This window comes from Trachemys scripta, chromosome 1 (assembly GCF_013100865.1).
Source record: "Trachemys scripta elegans isolate TJP31775 chromosome 1, CAS_Tse_1.0, whole genome shotgun sequence".
Taxonomy (NCBI): Eukaryota; Metazoa; Chordata; order Testudines; family Emydidae; genus Trachemys; species Trachemys scripta.
In genome coordinates, this window is record NC_048298.1 from 241,731,150 (window position 1) to 241,755,258 (window position 24,109).

At 40.6% G+C, this 24,109-nt stretch overlaps 1 long non-coding RNA gene across 1 annotated transcript; it reads left to right on the forward strand.

Moving 5' to 3' along the window:
• The first annotated feature begins 2,128 nt into the window (after positions 1 to 2,128).
• LOC117871376 lies at positions 2,129 to 8,832 on the forward strand. Its single transcript, XR_004644207.1, has 3 exons — positions 2,129 to 2,271; positions 7,714 to 7,809; positions 8,697 to 8,832. It is a non-coding gene; the product is annotated as an uncharacterized LOC117871376 (long non-coding RNA).
• Positions 8,833 to 24,109: the final 15,277 nt, after the last annotated feature.

The window sequence follows — 24,109 nt, forward strand, 5'->3', positions numbered from 1 at the left end:
ACAAACAATATTACTGATTTCCAAGTTTCCTCTGTCACTGAATGGGTATATATTTTTGTATTAAGCCTGGGGCTTGAATTTGAGGTTTGCTGCATTTGTTGATTTGTAATTGCCTTGATATATTTGTATAGGCCAGGGATCGGCGGTGGGAAGCGGCAGCCAGCACATCCCTCGGCCCGCGCTGCTTCCTGCAGCCCCCATTGGCCTGGAGTGATGAACCGCAGCCAGTGGGAGCCGCAATCGGCCAAACTTGTGGATGCGGCAGGTAAAAAAACCAGCCCGGCCTGCCAGGGTGCTTACCCTGGCGAGCCGCGTGCCAAAGGTTGCCGATCCCTGGTATAGGCCATTCTTTCTAATTAGCCTTAGCTACCATGAACTCATTCTGTTTTACCAACCTTTTACTGTATTTTTAAAAACTATCCTTCTCTTTTCCCTTTTTTGGAGGGAGAGACCTCAATATTGATACAAAATTTATATCAGTAAAATTGTTATAACTTATTTTTTAAAGTCATTACAAACTTGTTTGCATCTTTACTGAATATTCAGACACAGCTACAAGAATGTTCTATTTCCAAGCAGCCTGGCTATAACAATACACATGGTTACACTAATTATGTTAAAACATGTTGAAGCAAATCAAGCATTGTTTGCAGTGATATTGTAGCCATGTTGGTCCCAGGATATTAGAGAGACAAGGTGGATTAGGTAATAATCTTTTTTTGGACCAACTTCTGTTGATGAGAGAGATAGGCTTTCAAGCTTACACAGAGTTCTGCTTCAGGTCTGGGAAATGATCCTGAAAAAAAATCTTTCTTGAACCCCCTCTTCTCGCCTGCAAACAGCTCTCCAGCATCAATAGCCCCTTGAAATATGTGTTAACTACTATGCTAAACAATCTGTTCTATCTTATATTTAGCTATGATACTGAGTATGGTTCCCAGACCTGAAGAAGAGCTCCAGTGCTTGTCTCTCTCACCAACAGAAGTTGGTCCAATAAAAGATATTATTGTCACCTACCTTGTCTCTCCAAAGCTAATCAAAGAAATTACAGAAGGTTTTTTCTTCTAGCTCCCAACCACAAGCAAACATCAAGCAGACAAACCATGTAAACACTTTTAGGAAGAAACCTGACTGTGAAAGGAATGCAAAGTTGTGTTAGCATAAATCTAGAGATAAAGTGGGCCTATGCCATCCCCCCATTTCTTTTCAAAGAAAAAATAAAGAATGTTAGAAATATCCGTATTGAAATTGATTATTTTGTAAACACACTAAAGTCTTCATTCTTTAAACTTGGAGAATATTTATGGTGAGAAATGTTGTACAGAAGATACTGGCTACTTCCAATTCATGTTTAGGCTTAAAGGGGAAAACATTTGTTCTTTCTCAAATGCTTAAGATGACATATGTTTCTTTTAATATATTTATTTGCAAATATTTTGTATCTAAATGCAAGCCTTCATATAATAACGTTCTGATATCATTGTTATTTGACTAGTAAGAGGTATTATATACAACTGTAGCAAGGTTATTTGATGCTAGACTAATTACTGATGTAAGTAGCTATATAAGCATAGAATATATATACTAATGGGGAATTAATGAATTAATTACTGGCAGTGTTCAAGCAAACCCTCACCCAACACAGGAAGACAGGAAACTCATCATTCCAAAAATTGCCATGTATAGTCAACAACTTAGGCTAACAATTTTGTAAGACTTACTTACTTTTACCAGGCTGTTTTGAAAACTAAAAACTCTTATATAAAGAACAGGAGTGTTTGGACTTTTTGAAAACATAATTTCATTTCCTGTCAAACTCTAATAAAAGTAAACAAAAAATCTCAGAAAATGGACTGAATAAAAAGAAGGCATTAAAACTAATTTTAAAAGTTATCTGGATCTTTCTGGCCACAAAAACAACTAAGACAATTAAAGAAATGTTGGATATTCATTAAACAGCCTGCATATTCAGGAGCTAAAATTGTCACCTAAGCCAACCCTGAAGGAACGGAATGACAGCAACCAACTTGAATCTAACCAATCATGAAAGAGGTGTGTTTTCCCACAATTTCATGAAAATAAGAAGGGTAGAAAAGACTTTGAAGTGAGCACCCCAACTCACACCCCCTGCTATTCTGCTTAGACAACAAGCACTTCACAACTCATTTCTTCCATCTCTAGAAGCAAGCTGCCACTGACTGATAAGAAAAACAGAGAAGCCTCAAGAAGAAACCAACCCAGGAAAACTCTCCAAGACTTCAACATGAACTGGTGAGAGGAAGTGAGCTAAAACACTGGCAAGGGATTAGATTTAAAACTCTTGTAATGATTTTGTTGGGATATTGAAGTGCGGTTGTAACTTAAAAGACTAACAGTTTCCCCTGTTAATCACCAAGTGGTTAGACCTTGTGTTCCTGGAGAGGAGACAGAGGCTATACAGAGAAATAGTGGGATTTAATTGAATTTAAAATTCTTAATGTTGGCTAATTAGCCTGTCTCAAGACAGCATCTTAAATGGCTTCTTCTCAGTAACTGATTTATGTATTTTCTTTGGTTTCATAGTTAAGATTGCTTAGTTTGACAGCTCTGAACTGGCGTGTTTTTTATTAATAAACAACAGGTCCACCTCCCCTAAAATCATTTGTGTTTGGTCAGATTTGGAATTTCATGTTTTCTTTTTCTTTCTTTAATAATAACAAAATAAGCCCGGTTTAATAATTGTGATTATTTTGCTTGTTCTTGATCATGGCATCCTCTGTGGTATGTAAAATAAACCCTTGTGATTAAATAGTGGGAGCCACATCCCTGAGCTGGCAGTAAGAGAAAGAGTTAGTCAGAGCTGGCTGGCCTACTACCATTTCTTCTTTCTCGACTTAAATATTTCTAAACTAAATATTTTTAGTAATTTTTAAAACAAAATTACTTGGCATCCAACAACGTAAAGCTACCCCTTTAACTCCACACCTTTCAGTCTTCACTGACTGTAGATTCCTGTTTGTTTCCTCTTCTAGTCTCCATTTACAGTGTAAGTTCTTTTCTCTCTCCTTCCCTATCCCCGCAGCACCGTTAGCTTTTTGAGCAGGCTCTTGTGAAGCTACTTTTCAGCCACTTATTTTGCCTTCTGTAACAGGACAGTAGGGGGAGGGCTGTCAGTAGTGGAGACTGAGCTGTGGATGCCTGCATCTAAAAGCATGAACCGCAACTGCCTGAGCTAAAAGACCTAGCTTTCGAAAGAGCAGACTCAAACTGCTTTAAGAACAGGAGTACTTGTGGCACCTTAGAGACTAACAAATTTATTAGAGCATAAGCTTTCGTGGACTACAACCCACTTCTTCGGATGCATATAGAATGGAACATATATTGAGGAGATATATATACACACATACAGAGAGCATGAACAGGTGGGAGTTGTCTTACCAACTCTGAGAGGCCAATTAAGTAAGAGAAAAAAAACTTTTGAAGTGATAATCAAGCTAGCCCAGTACAGACAGGTTGATAAGAAGTGTGAGAATACTTACAAGGGGAGATAGATTCAATGTTTGTAATGGCTCAGCCATTCCCAGTCCTTATTCAATCCTTTGTTGATTGTGTCTAGTTTGCATATCAATTCCAGCTCAGCAGTCTCTCGTTGGAGTCTGTTTTTGAAGTTTTTCTGTTGTAATATAGCCACCCGCAGGTCTGTCACTGAATGACCAGACAGGTTAAAGTGTTCTCCCACTGGTTTTTGAGTATTATGATTCCTGATGTCAGATTTGTGTCCATTAATTCTTTTGCGTAGAGACTGTCCGGTTTGGCCAATGTACATGGCAGAGGGGCATTGCTGGCACATGATGGCATATATCACATTGGTAGATGTGCAGGTGAACGAGCCCCTGATGGTATGGCTGATGTGATTAGGTCCTATGATGATGTCACTTGAACAGACTAATACGGCTGCTACTCTGAAACCTGTCAAACTGCTTTGTGATCCAGCCACTGGGGGGGACAGACACAGAGCCACATGTAAGTGTAAGGTACATATTTACTCTTTTTTTAGGGAACCACAGTCTGATGTGTTTTGGGGTCTTGCCCACATGCTCAGGGTCTAACTGATCACCATATTTGGTGTTGGGAAGGAATTTCCCTGAGGGTCAGATTAGCTGAGACCTTCGGGTTTTTTCACTTTTCACTGCAGCACAGGGCATGGGTCATTTGCAGGTTTAACCTAGTGTAAATGGTGTATTTGTAACTTGAAGTCTTTAAAACATGATTTGAGGACTTCAGTAACTCATCCAGAGGTTATGGGTCTTTACAGGAGTGGGTGAGTGAGGTTTTGTGGCCTGCAATGTTCAGGATATCAGACTAGATGACCACAATGGTCCCCTCTGACCTTAAAGTCTATTAATCTTTGTGTCTATTCAGATATTTCAGCATTTTCCATCACTTGTAGATTTTGATACTTCTTCCCTTTGTACCATGTTCTCATAGATTTAGTTGAGCTACCCCTGTTGGACACTTACCAAACTGCTGTGAGGGGATCCAAACACGGAACACCATGTTACCTTGCTGGTAACCCCATGTTACCCCATGAACTTACCTTGCTGGGGAAGGGCAGAGTTTAGGCACTGTTCCTGGATTTGGGACTCGAGGCATACACTCCAGTACAGACCTGGTGTTTGACACCATTCCTGGCAGTGGGGACCTCAAAATCCAATTGCCTTGCCCCTGAAATTGGTGACATCTCCTCCAGCCTTCCCCAGCAGGACTTGGATCTTCCCCAGAATCCCATCAAAGGTGTGAGCCTTCTGGTTTACAATTTACCTTGTGAAGAATATGCAGTAGTGAAAGCCATCAGACACACAGACAGACTTTACACAGGATTCTTAAACACCATTACTCTCAACTTAGCAGCATAAGAAATACACAGAGCTGTACAAAATAACAAATACACCTATGTGCATTGTCCTGCCACAGTTTCCTCACCACTTGGAAGAGTTCCTTGGGCTTGTATAAAGTACCCTGAGGCCAATGGGATCCTTCCCTTGAAGCTCAAAATGGCTCTCCAGAATCACAGAGTCTTGCCAGCTCAGCTAGCCTTCTCACCTGGGCTGGTGCCGTAGCTAAACTGGATCTCTCCCGTTATGATAGCCAGCACAATGAAAGTGCAAGTTTTGAAGTAATTCAGATTTTCAATTCAAAGGCCATTGATGAATAAATGTGATGCAGAAATTATGTGCTTAGCCTTTGGAAAAGGAGCAGATTGGGAGATGAAAAGTGCCAATCATAATTCATCCCTGTTTGAACGATCCATAGAACAGCACTGATGGGAGCCTCAAAGAAGCCAACATTTTTTGACCCAAGAAAAAGTCACATTGATGCTACTAAGGGCAACTAAGAGAGCTACACCTATAATACAGAGAACAGGCAGTGGTGAAATGAAGAGTTGGCCAGTGGCGAATTCTTGGCCCCTTCCTGAAAGCAAAATGATTTATGCATAGGACTGGCTAGAAAACAAGAATTCTGTTTCATGAAAAAGAATTTGAGGTTTCACATTTGTTTTCATTCTGCTTTGGAATGAAAACAAGACTTTTCCAAATTTTTCACAGACACACCAAAAAAAAACAAAAACAAACAAACAAACAAAAACACACACAGGGAGAAGGAAAAACAGAGTCCAGGATAGCTTGTAGGCCAGTGATTAGGCCACTCTTATGGGGTGTGGAAGACCCAGGTTCAAATCCTTACTGTGTCAGATTTGGCGCAAAGATTTGAACTTGGGTTTTCCACATCCCAGGTGTACTCCCCTAACTTCTGGGCTATTAGCTATTCTGGGGTGATTGCTGTCTCTCATTTTGACCTGAGAAACCTCCCTGATGAAAATTTAGCCAAAACTGGTACATTTTCATGAAAAAGTTTTAGTTTTGATGAATCAGCATTTTCTGATGAAAAAATTTTTTGTCAAAAATTCCTGACCAGCTCTACTTATGCCCATATTTTTCTACATTTCTCTAAAAGGAAAAAAAGATGATGTTCTAGGCTATGAACAACTACCTTTCCATTTGAGAGGTATCTCTGTTTTCATGTAGAAGATCAATAACCCTTGGCTGTTGATGTGAGCTGGGCAGAGAATAAAATGATTTGGACATTGGCACCCTTTTACACTAATTGGGGACTTTGTCTGTTTAGACATATGAAGTTCTAAATCTGTACATGCTTGTTAACCATTTGGTATCCAGAATTCCTCGCATTTCTAAATAATTTTATTTTTCTAAGCCAAGCACCTACACATAGTCTAGCTGTCTGAACATTTTGGAATCTAATGGCTAAAGGATATATTACATCCTAGTATGTATTAGGTGAGGATTTTCCAGAAGAAATAGAGAAATATCAATGGCTTTGAACAATGCACTGGTAAGAGCTCACTTGGACTCCTCTGTATAATTCTGGTCACCCAAATTCAAGAAAGATGAATATAAACTGGAACAGGTGCAGAGAAGATCTACTAGGATGATCAAAGGAATGGAGGGCCTATTTTATGAGAGGAGATTGGGAGACCTTGGCTTATTTAGTCTCACAAAAAGAGAGCTGACAGAGGATATGACTGCCCTCTATAAATACATGGAGGGGTGGGGGGAGTGGCGGTAAATACCAGGGAGGGTGAAGAGCTCTTTAAGCTAAAGGACAAGGTTGGCACAAGAACAAATGGATATAAATTGGCCATGAACAAATTCAGGCTGGAGGTAAACAACTTTGTTTGGAGAGCAAGTTGGACAAATTTCGGAGTCCAATTGTAAGGATTGCTTGTGATGGTAGAGGGCAGAGCTCAACATCCCTGGGGCTCATTTCTGGTGTACGTCTTATGTTCTTAAAAGCTCATTCTTCGGCATTTCAGCCAGTCACCAGCAGGGGTTAGGAAGGGATTCTCCCCCACCATTTATTCTGGAGAGTTTTTGTTTTGTTTACATCTCCATCCTCTTCAGCATCAGGGATGGCCATGGCTGGAGGTGGGATACTGGTCTCATTGGGCCAGTGCTCTGAGGTGGCATCAAGCATTCTCTCACTCAGGTGCTTGGCTAGCAGGTTCTTCTTCTAACTGATGACCATATGTGGGGTTGGAAGGAATTTTCTCCCAGGTTGGATTGGCAGTGACCTTGGGGGTTTTTCACATTCCTTTTCAGTGTGTGAGTGCAGGTCACTTGGCAGGATTATCTGGGTGTATCTCACTTAATCTTTTTCTTGCTATTGCAGGGGTCTCAAGCACCAGTGCACCTCAGTGCCTCCTATTCTGCCCGTGGCACATAATGATCTAGTCTCCTGTGCGCTGTAATACTTTGGTCTAATTTTGTTTGTTGGGTTTAGAGTGCAGGTGCTGGGTGGTATTGGTGTCCTGTGATATACAGGAGGTCAAATCGGATGGTCTGGTGGTCCCTTCTGGCCTCAAACTATATGACTCATCTTCTTTTTTCCATCATATACAACCAAATGGGTCCAGTGACATCCAGCGTATCCCAGCCCCCTGATTCCCTCCACAGGGCAAGAGGCAGCTATGGAGCTTTTAAAATACAGTCCGCTCCAGCTGTGGTCAGTGAGGAGACTGCTAACTCTGGAGAGATTCTCATAGACCTTAGAAGCTATCTGTCTGTGTTAGTCTCAAGAGTAAATCCTAGCTGATTAATTAATTTTAAATCACATAAAAGAAACTCTAATATGTTGCGTTTTTACTCTTCTTTATAGGTAGATGCTCTGATCGGAATTCTATAGAACACTTTCATTGTCTTTTAACAAACATTGGATAGCTACTTAGCATCATGCCTCTGATTCAGACAAAAGGTAAAGTGATTTTTCTGGAATTCCCTTTCCGCTCTGTCTGCTGAAAGTGCTCTTCACATAGGCCCATTGTTATACAACTCTCCTTGATTTCTGTAGCAAACATTTTTGATGGAGTTAAAATGACCACTGGCTCTTGAGTCATGAAGGTAGCTATGCAAGTTTAACTGTACTTTGTTATTGCCATGAAAGTGTTCATCAGAACATTGAGAAGAATCAGAATGGAGACAAATTTAGAACAGACTAAAGAAATAAAAATCTATTAAAGGCCTCCTTTCTTTCTCCTCAGAGGGCAATACATAAATAAATAAATAAAGTGGTATGAACAGCGAGTATGAAATATACAGCTACTAGACCTCCATTTATGCATGATGTGATCTTGACCTGTATTTATCTATTCTCCATTTTCCTATTATTAATTTATTATGTACCTCTCCTAACCATATCACTACAAACCACATGGAAAAACAAATCTCAATAACTGGATGTTTTTCTTTTGTTAAAGGGGGCAGACTTACTAGAGCGTAAAAAGACAAATTATTATTTACAAGTGAGAAACTAATTTTTCACTACTCCAGATTGGAGCAAGAAATGATTTCACTACCTAAAAGTGAGTTGTGCTATACCCTTAGGAATATGTTTATGGACTTATTGAAAGTGTTTTTAATGTTTCATTTTTCCACCTCTAGCTTTGCAGTGTTTTCTTTGCTCTTTTATGAGTAAATGACCCTGATGAAAGCAGAAAAAAGGAAGCAGGAAAATAGTCTTCCAGCCAATAAAAAAAAAAAAAATCCAAATACAATATAGTGACTGTCATATGAATCTCATCAAATGAATTGCGTCAAAGGTAGATGTTTACAAAGGAAGATGTTGTTACCTCCCTTTTACAGATGAGCAAAGTGAGACACAGAGAAGTTAAGTGACATACTCCAGGTCACAGAGCAAGCCAGTAGCAGAGTTGGAAAAAAAACCCAGTAGGTGTGCAGCCAACACAGTGATGATGAGCACAGGTAAGGTACAGAGAGAATCTGGGTGTTGTTCTGATTCCTGGTCCCCTACCAGTAGACCACATTGCTTCTCATTAGCTCAAACTTTCAGTCATGTTCATTTCTATATTTCTGATGACCGTTATTAATTGGATTAAAAAATCCTAAAAAATAGGGTGGGGGTGATCCACAAAAGGTCCAAAAACTTTGCCTAAAAAAAACCTGAAACCAAAACATTACAATTGCTTATTTCCCTTTACTTTGAATGTGCCTCCCCACTTTTAGATGGCAGCAAAGGTACCAAAATATAGCAAGAGAGAAGAGACTATTCTTACTGTATTTCCATCCAGGCCAAGATCAGAAATACTAGAAACTTCATGTAAGTGTGAGCTTATCTGATTTCTAGTTCAATTTCAACATCAAAGAGATTTGAGAAAAGTTTGGATCAAGTTCATATTTTCACCTAAACTTCTGGGTACTCAGCTGAAGCATATTTCTAGGTTCATCCATGAGCACCAGAAATAACTCAGTTACTTTATCTCATTTCAAACCTTTAGCCAAACTGGGTCAGCAAGCACTTTTCAGAATACTCTGTGGGGAATTCATTGGTACATTATATCTAATTATGTTTGAACCCGCACTACTTCCTGACATAACATCTTTTCCACAAGTGTTTCAAAACCAATACCAGAGCAAACAGTATCACAGCATCAGAAAAAAATGACTCTCTGGTACTTGTTCCATACTGCAATGCAGAAGGGAAACTTTCAGGAATGGTATGACCATCTGTAGGGATACACTGGGTCTCAGATTACTGTGAGCTCCTGGAATCAAAGCAGAGACTCAGTATTGGGATATACAGCATTACATCTGTGCCGCATGAGCAGCCACTGCTGACCAAACTCCCCAAATCGTCTCTTAAACCCTGACTCTGCACCACTGAAATCAAAGGGATTTTTGCCTTCGATTTCAACTGGAGCAGGAGGAAGACCTTGGAGCTCACTTCATCTTTGCTCTGTTCTCCTGTAGTCATTTATACCAGTGCAAAGAGGAGGCATTCTATTACCACTTCACAGCCATTTCCCCCATGCAGACAATGGGCTAGACCCTTAGCTTCCACTAGCCGGGACAGAAAACCTGTGATTTCTTTTAACTGGGCCAGTGTCCTCTGTGGTTGTTCTAAAGTCCTGGACAGGAACTGAGGGAGGGAGGGAGGGAGGGATGGGGGAGAATATACCCAGGACTTCACAGGCCAGATTTTTCCATTCAGATTCCAGAGTTCTCTTATTATGATTTTATCCTTAGGGTTTCACTCTGTTCTCCAGCCTTATGTTGAAGTATTGATTTTACTTGCAGGGCATTTCAGGCTTTCTGATGCACACCACCTATCACTTTTGTATATTACAATGTAAACTGCATATCAAAAGAAAGCTGGGTTTCTTGCCTGTCCCAAATACAGACTTGCAAGATGAGTGGCATTCGGCCCACAATACATTTTCATGCTAGAAGATGGAAAAGTTTGATGCTTTCTTCAAAGCTACCACATACTATGGCAGAGCTGCTTGGCTGCAAGTGCAAACAACAGGTATAAATAACATCATCTGCCTTGGAAAGCGAGAGCATGATAAGGCACTTTTGCTTAGGGTTGTTTTCTACATAACAGCCTATGAGCTCTGGGTATTTTAATGCTCTCTTTATGCCGCTGGAGCCAATCGGAGCAGAGAGAGATTACACTGAGGAGGTAAACAAGTTGTTTACAACTCAGCAGGGCTGCCAGTGTATCCGACTTATGTCAGCTGAAAGGCAATAAGAGCTTTGGACACTGGGCTGCTGATGGGAAAGGAGCCCCAGAGCTGCTAAGCTCTGGCTCCAGAAATGTCTGTGGGTCTTCAATAACAGGAAATCACGTGTGCTGTCATTATCAGCTGCTGAGAGAGAGACAGATGCACCCAGATCAATATCAGTGTCCAATATCAAAGACATATTATGATTGTACTGAGCATATTGAACTAGGAAGAACAACAAAACTATTTTAAAATGATGATGGCTGGCAAAAATCCCAAGGGTCTCTCTTTTTTGTCCCCCTCCTCCCCGTTTGGAGGCAGAGGATTCAAGCTTCACAGTTATTAAAGGAACTGAGAGTTGTTTCTGCCTGAAGTAACTTTGATCGTTATTGATCTAATTAAACTATGTTTGTTTAGAGGTCTATGGAAAGGGGTTGTAAATCAGCAAAGACAGCAATAACCGTCCTGACCTCTTGTAACTGTAAAGGGATATCTATTAGTACAGTTTGGGAATCAGCATGTTTTCCAGTGCAATTGAAACCACAGTACATCTCTGGAGTGCACAGCAATTGTGCTATGTTACTGGCTTTCCTTAGAAACAAGATTGGAGGGGAAGAAAAATATATGAATATGTATGAATGTGCACCTACGCCAAGATAACAGCGCTCAGGACCATTATCGTACTAGCTTCATATGAGCAAAAGATTCATTTTGTAATAAATGCTGTATTGCTTGCACTTTATTTCACCAAAATAAACTACAATTTAAAAATCAGACAAATCACCTTTAATGTAATACAAACCATACTAAGGGCCAAATCCTGCTCCATGCACAGATGCAGCCGTCACATAACTTTAGATGCTATTTTAGATTTTTTAAAAAACGGAATGGTTAAGCTTTTTTTAATTTTCTCCTTTCAAAACATGGCAGGATTCTGGTCTAAAGGCTTCAGTCTCAGGATGCCCACGGAAAATCCATAGCTAGCAGCAGCAGAATACAGCTTTCCATGTGGGCCTATCCTGCACTGACTTAACAGATATACTCTGATATACATGGAATGACTCTTTCAAAAGAGACATTGGATGTTGCTTTCCCCACCCCTTCAAAACACTCCTTCATCTTATATGAAATGAGAAACATACAACTAGCTTTCTTAAAGTGAACTACCCCTTCCCCTCCCCCCCAAAAGCTGCTATCCTGTTTTAAGAGTTGAAGGTTAAAGATCTTTTTTTCTTTTAGCAGTTCTGATGGATGGAAGCTAATGCGCTTGCTTTATGCTCTATAGTTCATAGTACAGGCTCTGCGTGGGTGTATGTTTGTGTATGTGTCTGTGTAAGCTTCCCACATAATCCTGCAAATACTGATAAAAGCCCTCTATAAGGATGAGAGGTGGTTTAGCTTGAATGTTAACAGCCACGTACATAGAAAGAAGAACAGAAGTACTTGTGGCACCTTAGAGACTAACAAATTTATTAGAGCATAAGCTTTCGTGGACTACAGCCCACGAAAGCTTATGCTCTAATAAATTTGTTAGTCTCTAAGGTGCCACAAGTACTCCTGTTCTTCTTTTTGCGGATACAGACTAACACGGCTGCTACTCTGAAACCAGCCACGTACATATTTCTCTCAAATGTAAATCAACTACTTCAATGGAGCTAAACAGGGGATCTGGCCCCAGGATTTTATGTGGGTCTTAATTCAGGTTAGAGAGCCGCATTTGTCTGAGATCTCCCAAACTCACTGCAGTGACTACAAGTTTCAAGAGCTCAGTTTTTTGATGGCACGTTGTGAAAAAGTGGCCTAGCTTTCAAACGTACAGGGTAGTTCAGTGATGGGAGCATTGGCTAGCAGCTATTTTCTTTTCTGTTGAAAAGTCTTCAGCAAACAAAGGGTTACACTAAGCCGTTTTTAGTGCTTGCTTGGGATTGTTTACTGTTTTTCACACAACCGCCTTGCTGCATGTTTCAGGTGCCTGAAGGAGATAGCCTCTGGAGCATCAGTCTCGTCTGGTACGATAAAATAGGCGAGTCATTAATGTGATTCTTCAGATCCCCGTAGGGAGATCCAGAAATGCTGCAGAATAAACAAGCAGAGGAAATAATGAATGAGAGCAAATCAGAAAGGCAACAGAGCATGGTAGGGCCTACAGCCTGTAGTAAACAAGTGCACATGCAACTCTGGAACCGCCCCTTTCTCAGCACGATTAGACCAACGGCCCTAGAACAGAGTTTTCCACGGAAAGCGATTACAGCCTTGTCTAAATTCCTTTTTTTAACTTGCCCCAAGCCTAGATTCTGAGGCTCTCGACCCACGTGCTCTGAATTCATCATTCTATTTTTACAACTGTCTGAGAGCCATGGTTTCTTCTGGCAGATCCACTCTTAATGCTATTACCTAGCAGAGGAGAAAAGAAACATAGCTACTAAAATAACTGTGTATAATAGAAATAGATGGAAAAGACATTGTAGGTCATGTAATCTATGACCCTGCCAGCCAAGCTTGTTACCTACAGAATATATGAGAGTGCTTTGTACAACCGTTTCTATATTTATATATTATAGTCTCCATTGCAGAGGGAGATTTTTCAGTGAGACTTTTTTTTCTTGACCAATTAAACACACTTACACATTCACTGTGAGCCAAATTTGCTGCCAATGTAAATGGGCACGCCTCAATTAACGTTGATCAAACCATATCTGTTCCACCAGCTGGGAATTTAGCCCCTTCTCTCTCTCAATATTTTTTGCCTATTTTTTATGGCACAAAAGGTTACTCCCTGGAATACACAAATGTAAAACAAGGTCACTGGTACTGAACTGAATAAAACAATCTTACTGTTTCCCAGCAAAAGAAAGATAAATATGTTTGAATCACGGTTTCTTGCTATTTTTTTAAATTTGCTACCAAGTTTTCTCCTTAACATAGCATTAATATGAAAATTGTTCAAGAATCCTGAATGACCTGTTGTGGTTTTGGGTTTCATACTGTTATCATTTATTTCAGCCAGAGGAGTACATATTCCAGGGATTGTTTTTAAACTCCCCAAATATTGTAATATTTCCCAGTGGCCATCTGGGAAAGTTATAGACATCATTCTGCTGCACACTGGGGCCACTGGAATAAGGTACTCAGATCCTTCTCCTCCAATCCCTTAATCCTGCATCACCGGAGTAGGGAGTTTTGCCACTGACACAAATGGGAGCAGAAGTAGCCCTCAAAACACAGGCCCTGCCACTTGCTATAACTCAAGTCTTATTACTTAAATGTTAACATTATAGGAACTAGGATACAAAATTGAGCAGGTCTGACTTTGTCCAGTAGAGGGCAGTGGTACACAGACAGTAATTTGTTATACACCTCTACCCCGCTATAACGCAATCCGATATAACACGAATTCGGATATAACATGGTAAAGCAGCGCTCCGGGCGGGGGGAGGGGGCTGCGTGCTCCGGCAGATCAAAGCAAGTTCAAAAAACGCGGTTTCACCTATAATGCAGTAAGATTTTTTGGCTCCTGAGAACAGCGTTATATCGGGGTAGAGGTGTATTTTGCCCCTGAAACCAGAATAGTTTAAAAACAAAAGAAAAAAATGTATTGATCTGTAGGGCAAATGGAAAATATATTATAACCAAGGAAGTATTTTCAAATAAAGATTGTGGTGATTAAATATGAAATAAAGTTATGGGTCTGACAAACAACGGCAGCCAGCAAATGTATAGATGACACTAAACTAATATTGTGCACCACAATAAATAAATACAATACTGCTACTGACTACTACACATTATTGAAAGCAATTAAAAATAAATATTGATACCCAAGAAAATGTCACATGGTCATCCTGTGAATCTCCAAATTGGAGAGTTTGAGACTGGGACAAATTATTAAACAATCAATTTGTAAGGACCTAGAGGATAATAGGGTTAAAAGGAAAAGCCAGTATGGATTTATCAAGAATAACTCATGCCAAGCCAACCTAGTTTCCTTCTTTTGGCCTATTGGATAGAGGTAAGGAGTAGACCTGATATATCTTGATTTTGACACAGTCCCACATGACATTCTCACAAGCAAACTAGGGAAATGTAGTCTAGATCAAATTGCTGTGAGGTGGGTGCAAAACTAGTTGAAAGACCATACTCAAAGAGTAGTTATCAATGGTTCGCTGTCATCCTAGAAGGGCATTTAGTGGGGTCCTGCAGGGGTCACCCAGGATATGGTACTATTCAATATTTTCATTAATGACTTGGATGATGGAGTGGAGAGGATGCTCACAAAATTTGTGGATGATATCAAGATGGGAGAGGTTACAAGCACATTGGATGACAGGATTAGAAACCAACAAGATGAAATTCAATACAGACAAGTGCAAACTACTTCTCTTAGGAGGAAAAAATCAAATGTATTATATATATATAAATGTATAAGCCACAAAATGGGGGATAACTGCCTACGTGGTAGTATTGCTGAAGAGGAGTTGGGGATTACATAGGATCACAGATTGAATCTGAGTCAACAATGTGATGTAGTTGTGAAAAAGCCTAATATTCTGGGGTGTATTAATTGGAGTGTCATATGTAAGACATGAGAGGTAATTGTCCCACTCAACCTGGCATTGTTGAGTACTGCATCCAATTATGGGCACCTTTAGGAAAGATGTGGACAATTGGAGGGAGTCAAGAGGAGAGCAACAAAAATGATAAAAGGTTTAGAAAACTTGACCTATGAGGAAATGTTAAAAAACTGAGCAGGTTTAGTCTTGAGGAAAGCAAATTGAGGAAGAACCTGATAACTGTCTTCAGATATGTTAAGGACTGTTATAAAGAGGATGGTGAACAATTGTCCTCCATGTTCATTGGAGGTAGCACAAGAAGTAACAGAAGTAATCTGCAGCAAGGGAAATATTAGGAAAAACTTTCTAACTATAAGGGTAGTTTAGCGCTGGAATAGCTTCCAAGGGAGGTTGTGGAATCCCCATCATTGGAGGCAGAGGTGATGGATAGGGGAGCACACAGGGTCATGTGCCTCCCTGCCCAGATTTCTGCCAGGGTTTGCCAGCCCTGTTTGGTCATTTGGTGCAGCTAGGCCCCCTCCCTGCTTGGCAGATGCCAGAGCCTATGAGCTGTGAGCTGTGACCCTCAGGGAGAGGCAGGAGCAACAGCTGGGAGCTGCAGGAAGAGGCTGCTGCTTTCCAGGAGGGGAGACTGAGGCCCAGGGGAGGGTCTGCCTGGGGGTGGGGTGTGACTTGAGCTGTTCCAGGGGCGGCTAACACTTTAATTCCCCCCACCCCAGATCAGCAGGTATGGGTCATCTCTGATTGGAGGTTTTTGAAAACAGGTTGGACAAACACCTGTCGGGAATGGTCTAAGTTTACATGGTCCTGCCTCAGCACAGGGGACTGGACTTCATGATCTCTCAAGGTCCTTATAATCCCATTTAATAAATTATCCCTATGTTTAGGGATCCCCTTTTCTCCTTCCTCTGCTGCTGCTCTTGAGTCACTAATTGAAGAATGGTAGGGTTGTGAGGTTAGATGTGTACCAATAGTAGTTGAAGCCACATGAGTGGGTGAGATACACCAAAGAAAAAGGTGTAAAGTAAGGAAAGGAGGGAACCAAGGGCAAAGTTCTGTGCCAGCCCAAAGTGGGAGGGAAGAGGTGGAATGATCACAGTGATAGGACAAGAACCGGGAGAGGACAATATTTTGAGAGCCCAGAGATGACAAGATTTCAAGGAGGGTTTGACTGACCACTGAAAGCAGCAGAGAGGTCAGGGAGCTTGAATATGTAGCAGGTTCCTTGTGATTTAGTGACAGAGGTCATTAGAGATGTTGGTGTGAGCAGCTGGAATGGAATGAAAAAAACAGAACCCAGACTGACAAGAAGAAAGCAAGGCAACTGTTGTAAGTAGGAAGAGAAGATAAGGTTACAGAGGCATGTGGCGGCAAGCATGTGAGAAATCTCAGTGTCAGTGATGGAGGGGAAGAAGGAACTGATGGGAAGTTGGGGAGAGTGAGGAGCAACGGAGAGAGAGAGAGAGATATCAAAGCAGATTTTGTTCACCTTCTCATTGAAAAGTTGTCAAGGTCCTGCACAAGCAGGGAGCTGAGAACTGAAAGGGTGGAGGGTTTAACAAGGTAGTTAGAGGTTGAAAACAGGTGATGAGAACTGTGACTGGAAGTCAAGAAGGTGGAGAAGTATTGTTCAGCAAGTAAGGTGGCAGAACTGAAAGAAGGAGGGAACAAATTTGTAGTGGAAATAAGCGTTTCCTGAACTTTTCCTAGAGGCTTTCAGTGGCACAGCTGATGGATGGCAATAAAGGAGAATATTACTGATTCATTGAATATATTTCAGCTCCATTAAAAAAAAGGAGCAGAGCAGTCAACAGTTGTTTGACTCTTTTTACATTCATTTTATCTTTTAATAAAGAGACTTCTAGCCTTTTAAATTTCAATTTGTAAAGGCACCCCAATGAATAACTTAATTGCTCTAGTAGTTACTATGTAATGGCTCTTACAGGCACCTGCTCACACACTAGCCATGTTAAAAAATAAATCCAAGAACAAACTGCTCCCAGTTTCAGCTGGTTGACAGGTGTGAGTTCTGCTTTTACAAATGTCTTGTCACTATCTTCAGTGCTGTTTTTGGGGCCTTCAGGTTGAGGAGGAAAATGTGTAGTAATAACTTAAACCCATAGCACTTTTACATTTATCTACAGTCATTACATAAAATATAATATCAATGCATTCAAAGTCATGAAAACAAAGAAAACAAAAATAATAAAATAATAATAACGTGATAATATATATCATATTGTTCAGAGTTTAGCTCTTAAGTGTCTCATGTCATGTTGGTCTGGGGAGACAGAGCCTTACTGATTTCTGTCAATTTTAAGATTAATACCTTTTTGTTTTCAATGAGTATGAAGACAAATATAATATCTCCATCTTTTAGATGTGATTTTCATGATACATAGGAAAATATTTATAAATCTCTCTTACTTTAAAACCCACTTGCCATTAGAGACACTACTAATAGTGCAGTATAATGCATTGTATGGAACTGGGTCTTCTAACAGTGTCATTACAGATGGCTCTGAATGTAGTATTAGTTCATAGAGATACACTGAGGTAAATTTTCAGACTGCATTTTCTCTACATGCCTGTGCTTTGCCTGCATATTCACTTCCAGCAGTGTAGCAATTGTGCATGCAAGTGTTAGAGTTTGCCCTTTTAAAACTTATTGGGGGCCAACTGGTTTTGCAGGTATAGAGTCTAACATTTGGGTGCATAAAGGTGCTGGAGTATATAAAGCCTATGCACAAGAGACAGAGGCTGAAATACTAAAAAGTGATTTGTGATTTCTGGATGCCCAACTTGAGACACCTTAAAGGGGACTGATTTTAAGAACCCTTTCTGAAAACAAGCCCTTTTTTGGTATCTCAAGTTGGGCACCCAGAAACTACTCAGGTTAGTGAGAATTTTTAGTATCTGTGCAAGTGTTTGCATCTACCAAGTGCAATGTGCAAAGCAGAGGAAATGTACCTCACCGTATCAAGTCAGACATTTATATTTAAAATCACAAGGAGTGGGATTCACAAGATATTTAGGCACCTAACTGCCACTGTAAGTGGCAAAATCCTACATTTAAGTACCATTGGTATTCATAAAATCCCTGCTTAGCAGGTGCCTAACCCTGTAGTTGCCTAAAAGCCAGAGACATCTAAGGGCTTATCTTCACTAATGGAGTAAATTGCCATAAGTTACACTACACCAGCTACGTAAATAACATAACTGGAGTTGACGTAGCTTAGGTCAACTTACTTCAGTGTCTTGACTGCAATGTGACGACGGGAAACACCCTCTGGTCAACTTCCCTTACTCTTCTCGGAGAGCTGGAGTACCAGAGTCTTCACTAGACCTGCTAAATTGACACCCGCTGTATTGATTGCAGCAGCGTCGATCTCCCTGGTAGTGAAGACAAGCCCTAAGTTTCCACCAATTAAATCCCCAAGGCACCCACATTTTGGTTTCTGGGCATACACACCGCCATTTTAGTCCTCACTGCCCAGCAGCTTGGTGCCTAATTCATAAACTAGGTGCTTCCCCGGCTGTTTTGCCCTTGTGGTCAGATCCAGTAGGCATACTCAGAGCATGGATAAACCCACAGAAAATGGGGGGTGGGGAGAGGAAAGGAGAGAATGAGAATGTCTGTAAATCCCAGTGGTTAGCACACTCACCTGGGAGGGAGGTAACCCAGTTTCCAATCCCCCTGTTCCAATGAATATTTATTTATTTATCTGCTTTGGAACAGCTTCAGCAAGAGAGATTGGAACACCCTGCCCCAGAATACCCCATGAACCATTTGTCAGGGCACCCTCCTGCGAGGTATAAGAGCCAAGTTCAAATTCTTGTTCCACATCAAGCAGAGAAGGAAACTGAACCTAGGCCTCCTACATTCTGTCTGGGTAAGCGCCACAACCACTGGGCTAAAAGTTATAAGAAGATGGCCCCACCACCACAACCAAAAGACTTCTGGCTTAAGACTGAACTGGCTTAAGCACTTACCTCCAGGAGAGGGTTCATGATTGTGAATCCCGAGTGGAGATACTTATCTCCCTCTAGCTTGGACTTAGGCACTTAGCTCCCTTTGAGGGGCAGGGCTTAGGCCACAATCCTCTGTTTGCCATTTGTTACTGGCTAACTTATTGGAGGCATTTCCTCCATATTTATGTCCTTCTTCCCCAGTTAGTTTGGCACCCTTTCTCTGGTGTAATTTTCCTGATTGGTTTTGGCACAGGCTTAACCTATCTAGCAACCCAAAAGGCGGGAAAATACCCCCTGACCCTAAACTAATCCGCCAAGTGATAGTGAGTCTATTTAAGGGGGCGTCACCCTCCCCTTAGTGCTGTCTGCCCTTCTGTGTTCTCATGGTTTGTGCGGTCTCCGAAAGTCAAGACACCATCCAGGCCTGAGATACAGAAGACCTTCATCGCTTAGGTTTTACCAGGTTCCAGGTCCATTGATCCAGAGCATCTGTGTTCCCCTGTGAGGCTCACTCCATCAAGCTTCACAGTTGAAGGTCCGGATCTGAAAGCCGAGAAGGAGAAGCAAGCCGTTAAACATCATACCATCAGGGTTCCTGTTCTCCAGAGCAGTAATATTGTCTTATTTGTTATATGCCCATAGTTATTGTAAGGGCTTTGTGGGATCTGGGCTTCAAGCCCACCTTGGGATATATATTCAGTTTTGTTCTGTTTTATATACATTGCTTCCCGCTCCCACTACTGTATCTAACCCTTCACTAAACCACTTACCTGTTTTGCACCCTTATCATTATATCCCTATTTATTTTAAGCGACCCCAGATGATAGATGCTGGAGGGGTGAAGATCCTGTCTATAGGGGTGGGGTCTGCTAAACAACTAAATTTGAACTGTTATGAGCCCACCTATCCTGTTACTACACAAAAGCGTGTAACAAACTTAGACAGCTCCCCACTCAGTGTGCTGGCTTTTGTGAATCCCATGCATTGTGTAGGGAAACTGGGCACCTAACTCAAGGCTGTGGATTCCACTAGGTGGCAGGGCACTTAAGCTCCTCCTTATGAGCCCCACCTCAGACCCCTCCTGCCAAGCCTTAATTATTCCCCCATCACATTGTTCTACTTTGCCTATTAACACATTTCCCCTTTAAAAAATAAAACAAAAGAAACATTAATACACTACATGGTAAGGCCCAAAATTTGGTTCAAATTTCTTTTTTTAAATTCTCTGCTTAAGAGTTTAGATGGATGACTGAATACAACCTGCAAGCAAGGGGTGGCCAAAAGCCTGCTGGCTAAGACACTCTCCTGGGATGAAGGCAAACCAGCTTAGAGACTTAAACCAGATCTCCTACATTCCAGGTTACTGGCTGTGCAGGACACACACACAGAAGAAGTTTAATTTTCAGCAAAATAAGCACTTTGTTGGAAAATTCCCTACCAACTTTACTTGCAGGTGGCTGTGGATTCCTTACTTTCATATAAAACATTAGCCTTACATACTTTTGTCACTGTTCACCCAGAGGAAATAAATTTCAGTTTCAAAGCAGGTATGTGCTCTGCTACTCTTTCAGAAATTAGAAATTCTAATGCATTATTACAGGGATCAGCAACCTTTGGCATGCAGCCCATCAGGAAAATCCGCTGGCAGGCAGGGATGGTTTGTTTATCTGCAGCATCTGCAGGTTCGGCCGATAGCAGCTCTCACTGGCCACGGTTCGCCGTCCCAGGCCAATGGGGGCTGCGGGAAGCAGCGGCCAGCACATCCCTTGGCCTGTGCCATTTCCCACATCCCCCATTGGCCTGGAACAGTGAACAGTGGCATGTGGGAGCTGCGATTGGCCGAACCTGCGGATGCTGCAGGTAAACAAACCGTCCCGGCCCGCCAGTGGATTTCCCTGACGGGCTGCATGCCAAAGGTTGCCGATCCCTGAATTATTATATCAATCGATATTTTAAGGGGTCTTACATTATTAAAGCATTTTGAAACAAGGAGTGGAAGTTTTACCATTGATTTCAATGGGACAGGATTTCATCCTAGGTTTGGATATACAAGTTATGTCAAGATAGAAATAGATCACGGTAACAATCCTTTACTCAGTACATATTAAACTACAGACATTCATAGTTGTATGCTGTAGACTTTACAAACTAAAAAAGGTTTAAAATAATCTTCCAAGACAGGTGTCCATGAGCCACAGTTGGATAGTTGGTCCATAAGTGAAGTCAATTTCACCCTCTGAGCCCAATAAATCTTTTTTAAAGATGTCAGCTATTGCACACACACTCTTAAACCACACTGTAAAAATGTCACAAATCTACTGGAGTAAGGTTAGGGCTGTGATTGTTGTGTGAGTGAGATGATATGTCTTGTGGAAGTGCAACACTCACTCTGAATTACTTAAAGTTCTACCATGTATTGTTTTTAATTCTAACCTTTTCATTCTAAAAGGTAATACACATTCAAAACACAGAGATGTGTCTGCAACCTTAACTTTACATCAGTAAAGTACTGTTTGCTGGAGAATAATAAAAGCAAGTCTATATGGCACATGGATCAACCTAAAAGAAGGAAATTTGGCTAAATTGGACCAGATTTATATCTTTTTCTTACCAAGCTGTCTGTGTGTGCCTGGAAATTCACCTAATTGTTAGGACTCCCTACATGCCCAGAATAACTGTCCTTAAATAGCCAGTGATCTTCATATCATTAATTTCCTGTTCTGAAACCTGAAATGCCCTTTAATTATCCAGCTGTAGGAACACTTAAGATGGTACTAAATTCTGCTTAAGTACTGTCTCCTGCCAAAACGGAAGCCAAAATATATAATTATGTTGGCATTAACATTCTATAGCTGTGTGATATCAAAGCTGCACAATGGCTGGAACATTCCGTGAAGGGCAACATTGTCTGGGTAATGTAGCAGAAACACTTATCTAATAGCATGCCCTCCTGTGCCCTCTGTCAGAGTGCCAGCATATTAGTCCTATTATCAGCCTGCAAATACTATAGGCTTCCACATAGTAACTGTTGCCAAAAGAAACAGTCTTCCCTGTTACAGGAGCAAATGTCTATGAATGTATCTGAAACTGAAGAGTAATTAGATTACAGTGTTTCAAGCTGACCCCTGTGCAAGGAAAGATTCCTGCTTGCTAATTTACATTAATACAGATCCCGCTCTTTTTACTGAATGTTGTGTTTAGTTCACAGGTCATGCATTTTCCATAATGGATTCTAAACAGACTATTTCAGACAAGTAAAGAATAGTTGAGGTGACCTCTCCTAATATTATCTGTAAAAGCAATACTTGATTCCCACTCCCTCACCCCCAAATTATGCCTTTTCACTTTAGGATATTATTTCAAAGATTCAGATCATTGCTTTATTGTGGCAGTTTGAACCAAAGAGGTTAAAAATATCTATCAGAGAGTTATTTAATATACTAGCCTCCCTCATTAGAAGCATGTTGCAGCTGTCTGTCACTATGTACAGCAGTCTGTCACTTCCATCTAGTGAAAAAAAAGATTCAGGTATTATATAGGATCTTAAAAAAAAACTTTAATTACTATTAATGAAATACATTACAAAATACAGGTTTTTTGCTCTTAATTTAACATTTTATTTTCAATATTCCCATCGACATTGTGCAGTAGAAAGCATCTGCCCAATGAAGCCCATGGAGCTGAATTTATAGAAGAATATACAGACGATCTATTTATTATTGAGTCCATCATGTTAAAACAAATCGATCAGTCGAAAGAGAAGATAAGAGCTCAGGAGTTTGAGTTTTGTGTGTATTTATTTTACATTTTTGCATTTATAACATTCTTAAGCATTGAACTGCAAAATAAAATCCAAACAAACCCAAACTCCAATTTTAGAAGTTCTGTTGTAATCCTCTAGGTTGTAGATGCCAATAAGCTAAGACAAAACACTAATGCTTTAATAGTAAATGCCTCCTGTTTGTGAAATACATTTGCCTGATCCTTCAAACTCACATTTCTATATGGGCCTCATGTGAGGAAGGACTTTTCATGGGTGTAAGTATGGTGCTGAAGCCAATCGGTTAATTCCATACATTTCTCAGAGGTTGTAAGGACAGAGGGTTATGGAGCAAGGAAGCTCACTGGGCCACTTGGTTCTTCCATTAAAACAGAAGAAGCAGGGACACAATGACAAATTGTAACAGTGTACATGAAGTCAAGCCCTTACTCATGAAAGCAGTGACTTTGATAAAAATGCATTTATTTGCATTCAAAATGGGCATGTACAGTTACCTGTTTCTGCACGCTCCTTTTACTAGTATTTTTAATGTATCAGCATGTCTAAATATCCCTGTGGTATATTAATGAAGTGTCCCAGACATGCATGCAAATAACAGACATATTCTTTTTTAAAATACACTTTATTTTGCTTCCCTTGGCAGAAAAGAGATGGTTGACACACTATCAATGAAGAAGTGCAATCAGGTTAAATAAGAGATGAGTGGAGCGGGAGGAGATTCTAGTGGTTACGGCTCTGGTATGGCACTAAAGAGATAGGGGGGTAATTCCCTGCTCTGCCACAGACTTTTGAGGTATGCTTGGGAAAGTCATTTAACATCTCATTTCTCATCTAAAAAAATAGGACTAATAATACTTCTATTCTAAAACACATTAAATGAATAGATCATTACACAACTATTAATGTATCAGCTACTATGGTGATGGGAGGTATCTAAATATAGAGATAGCGGGAATAAATGCGGTAGGCAGATCTGTAGGCTATAAGGCAGAAAACTTAGGTGATCTTTTCTACCATTGATCTCTACAAGTCTGCAATAATTTTATTATCAGCATCTCAAGTGGAACTGCGAAAACATACTTCCTAACATTCATGTGAAATCCAATTTGTGATTTAATACAACCGTGCTTCTGCTTTTTCTTTTTACTTTTCTACAAATATTCATCCAACCAGTTTTTATTCACATGACTGGAGAGGAGCACTTATTTG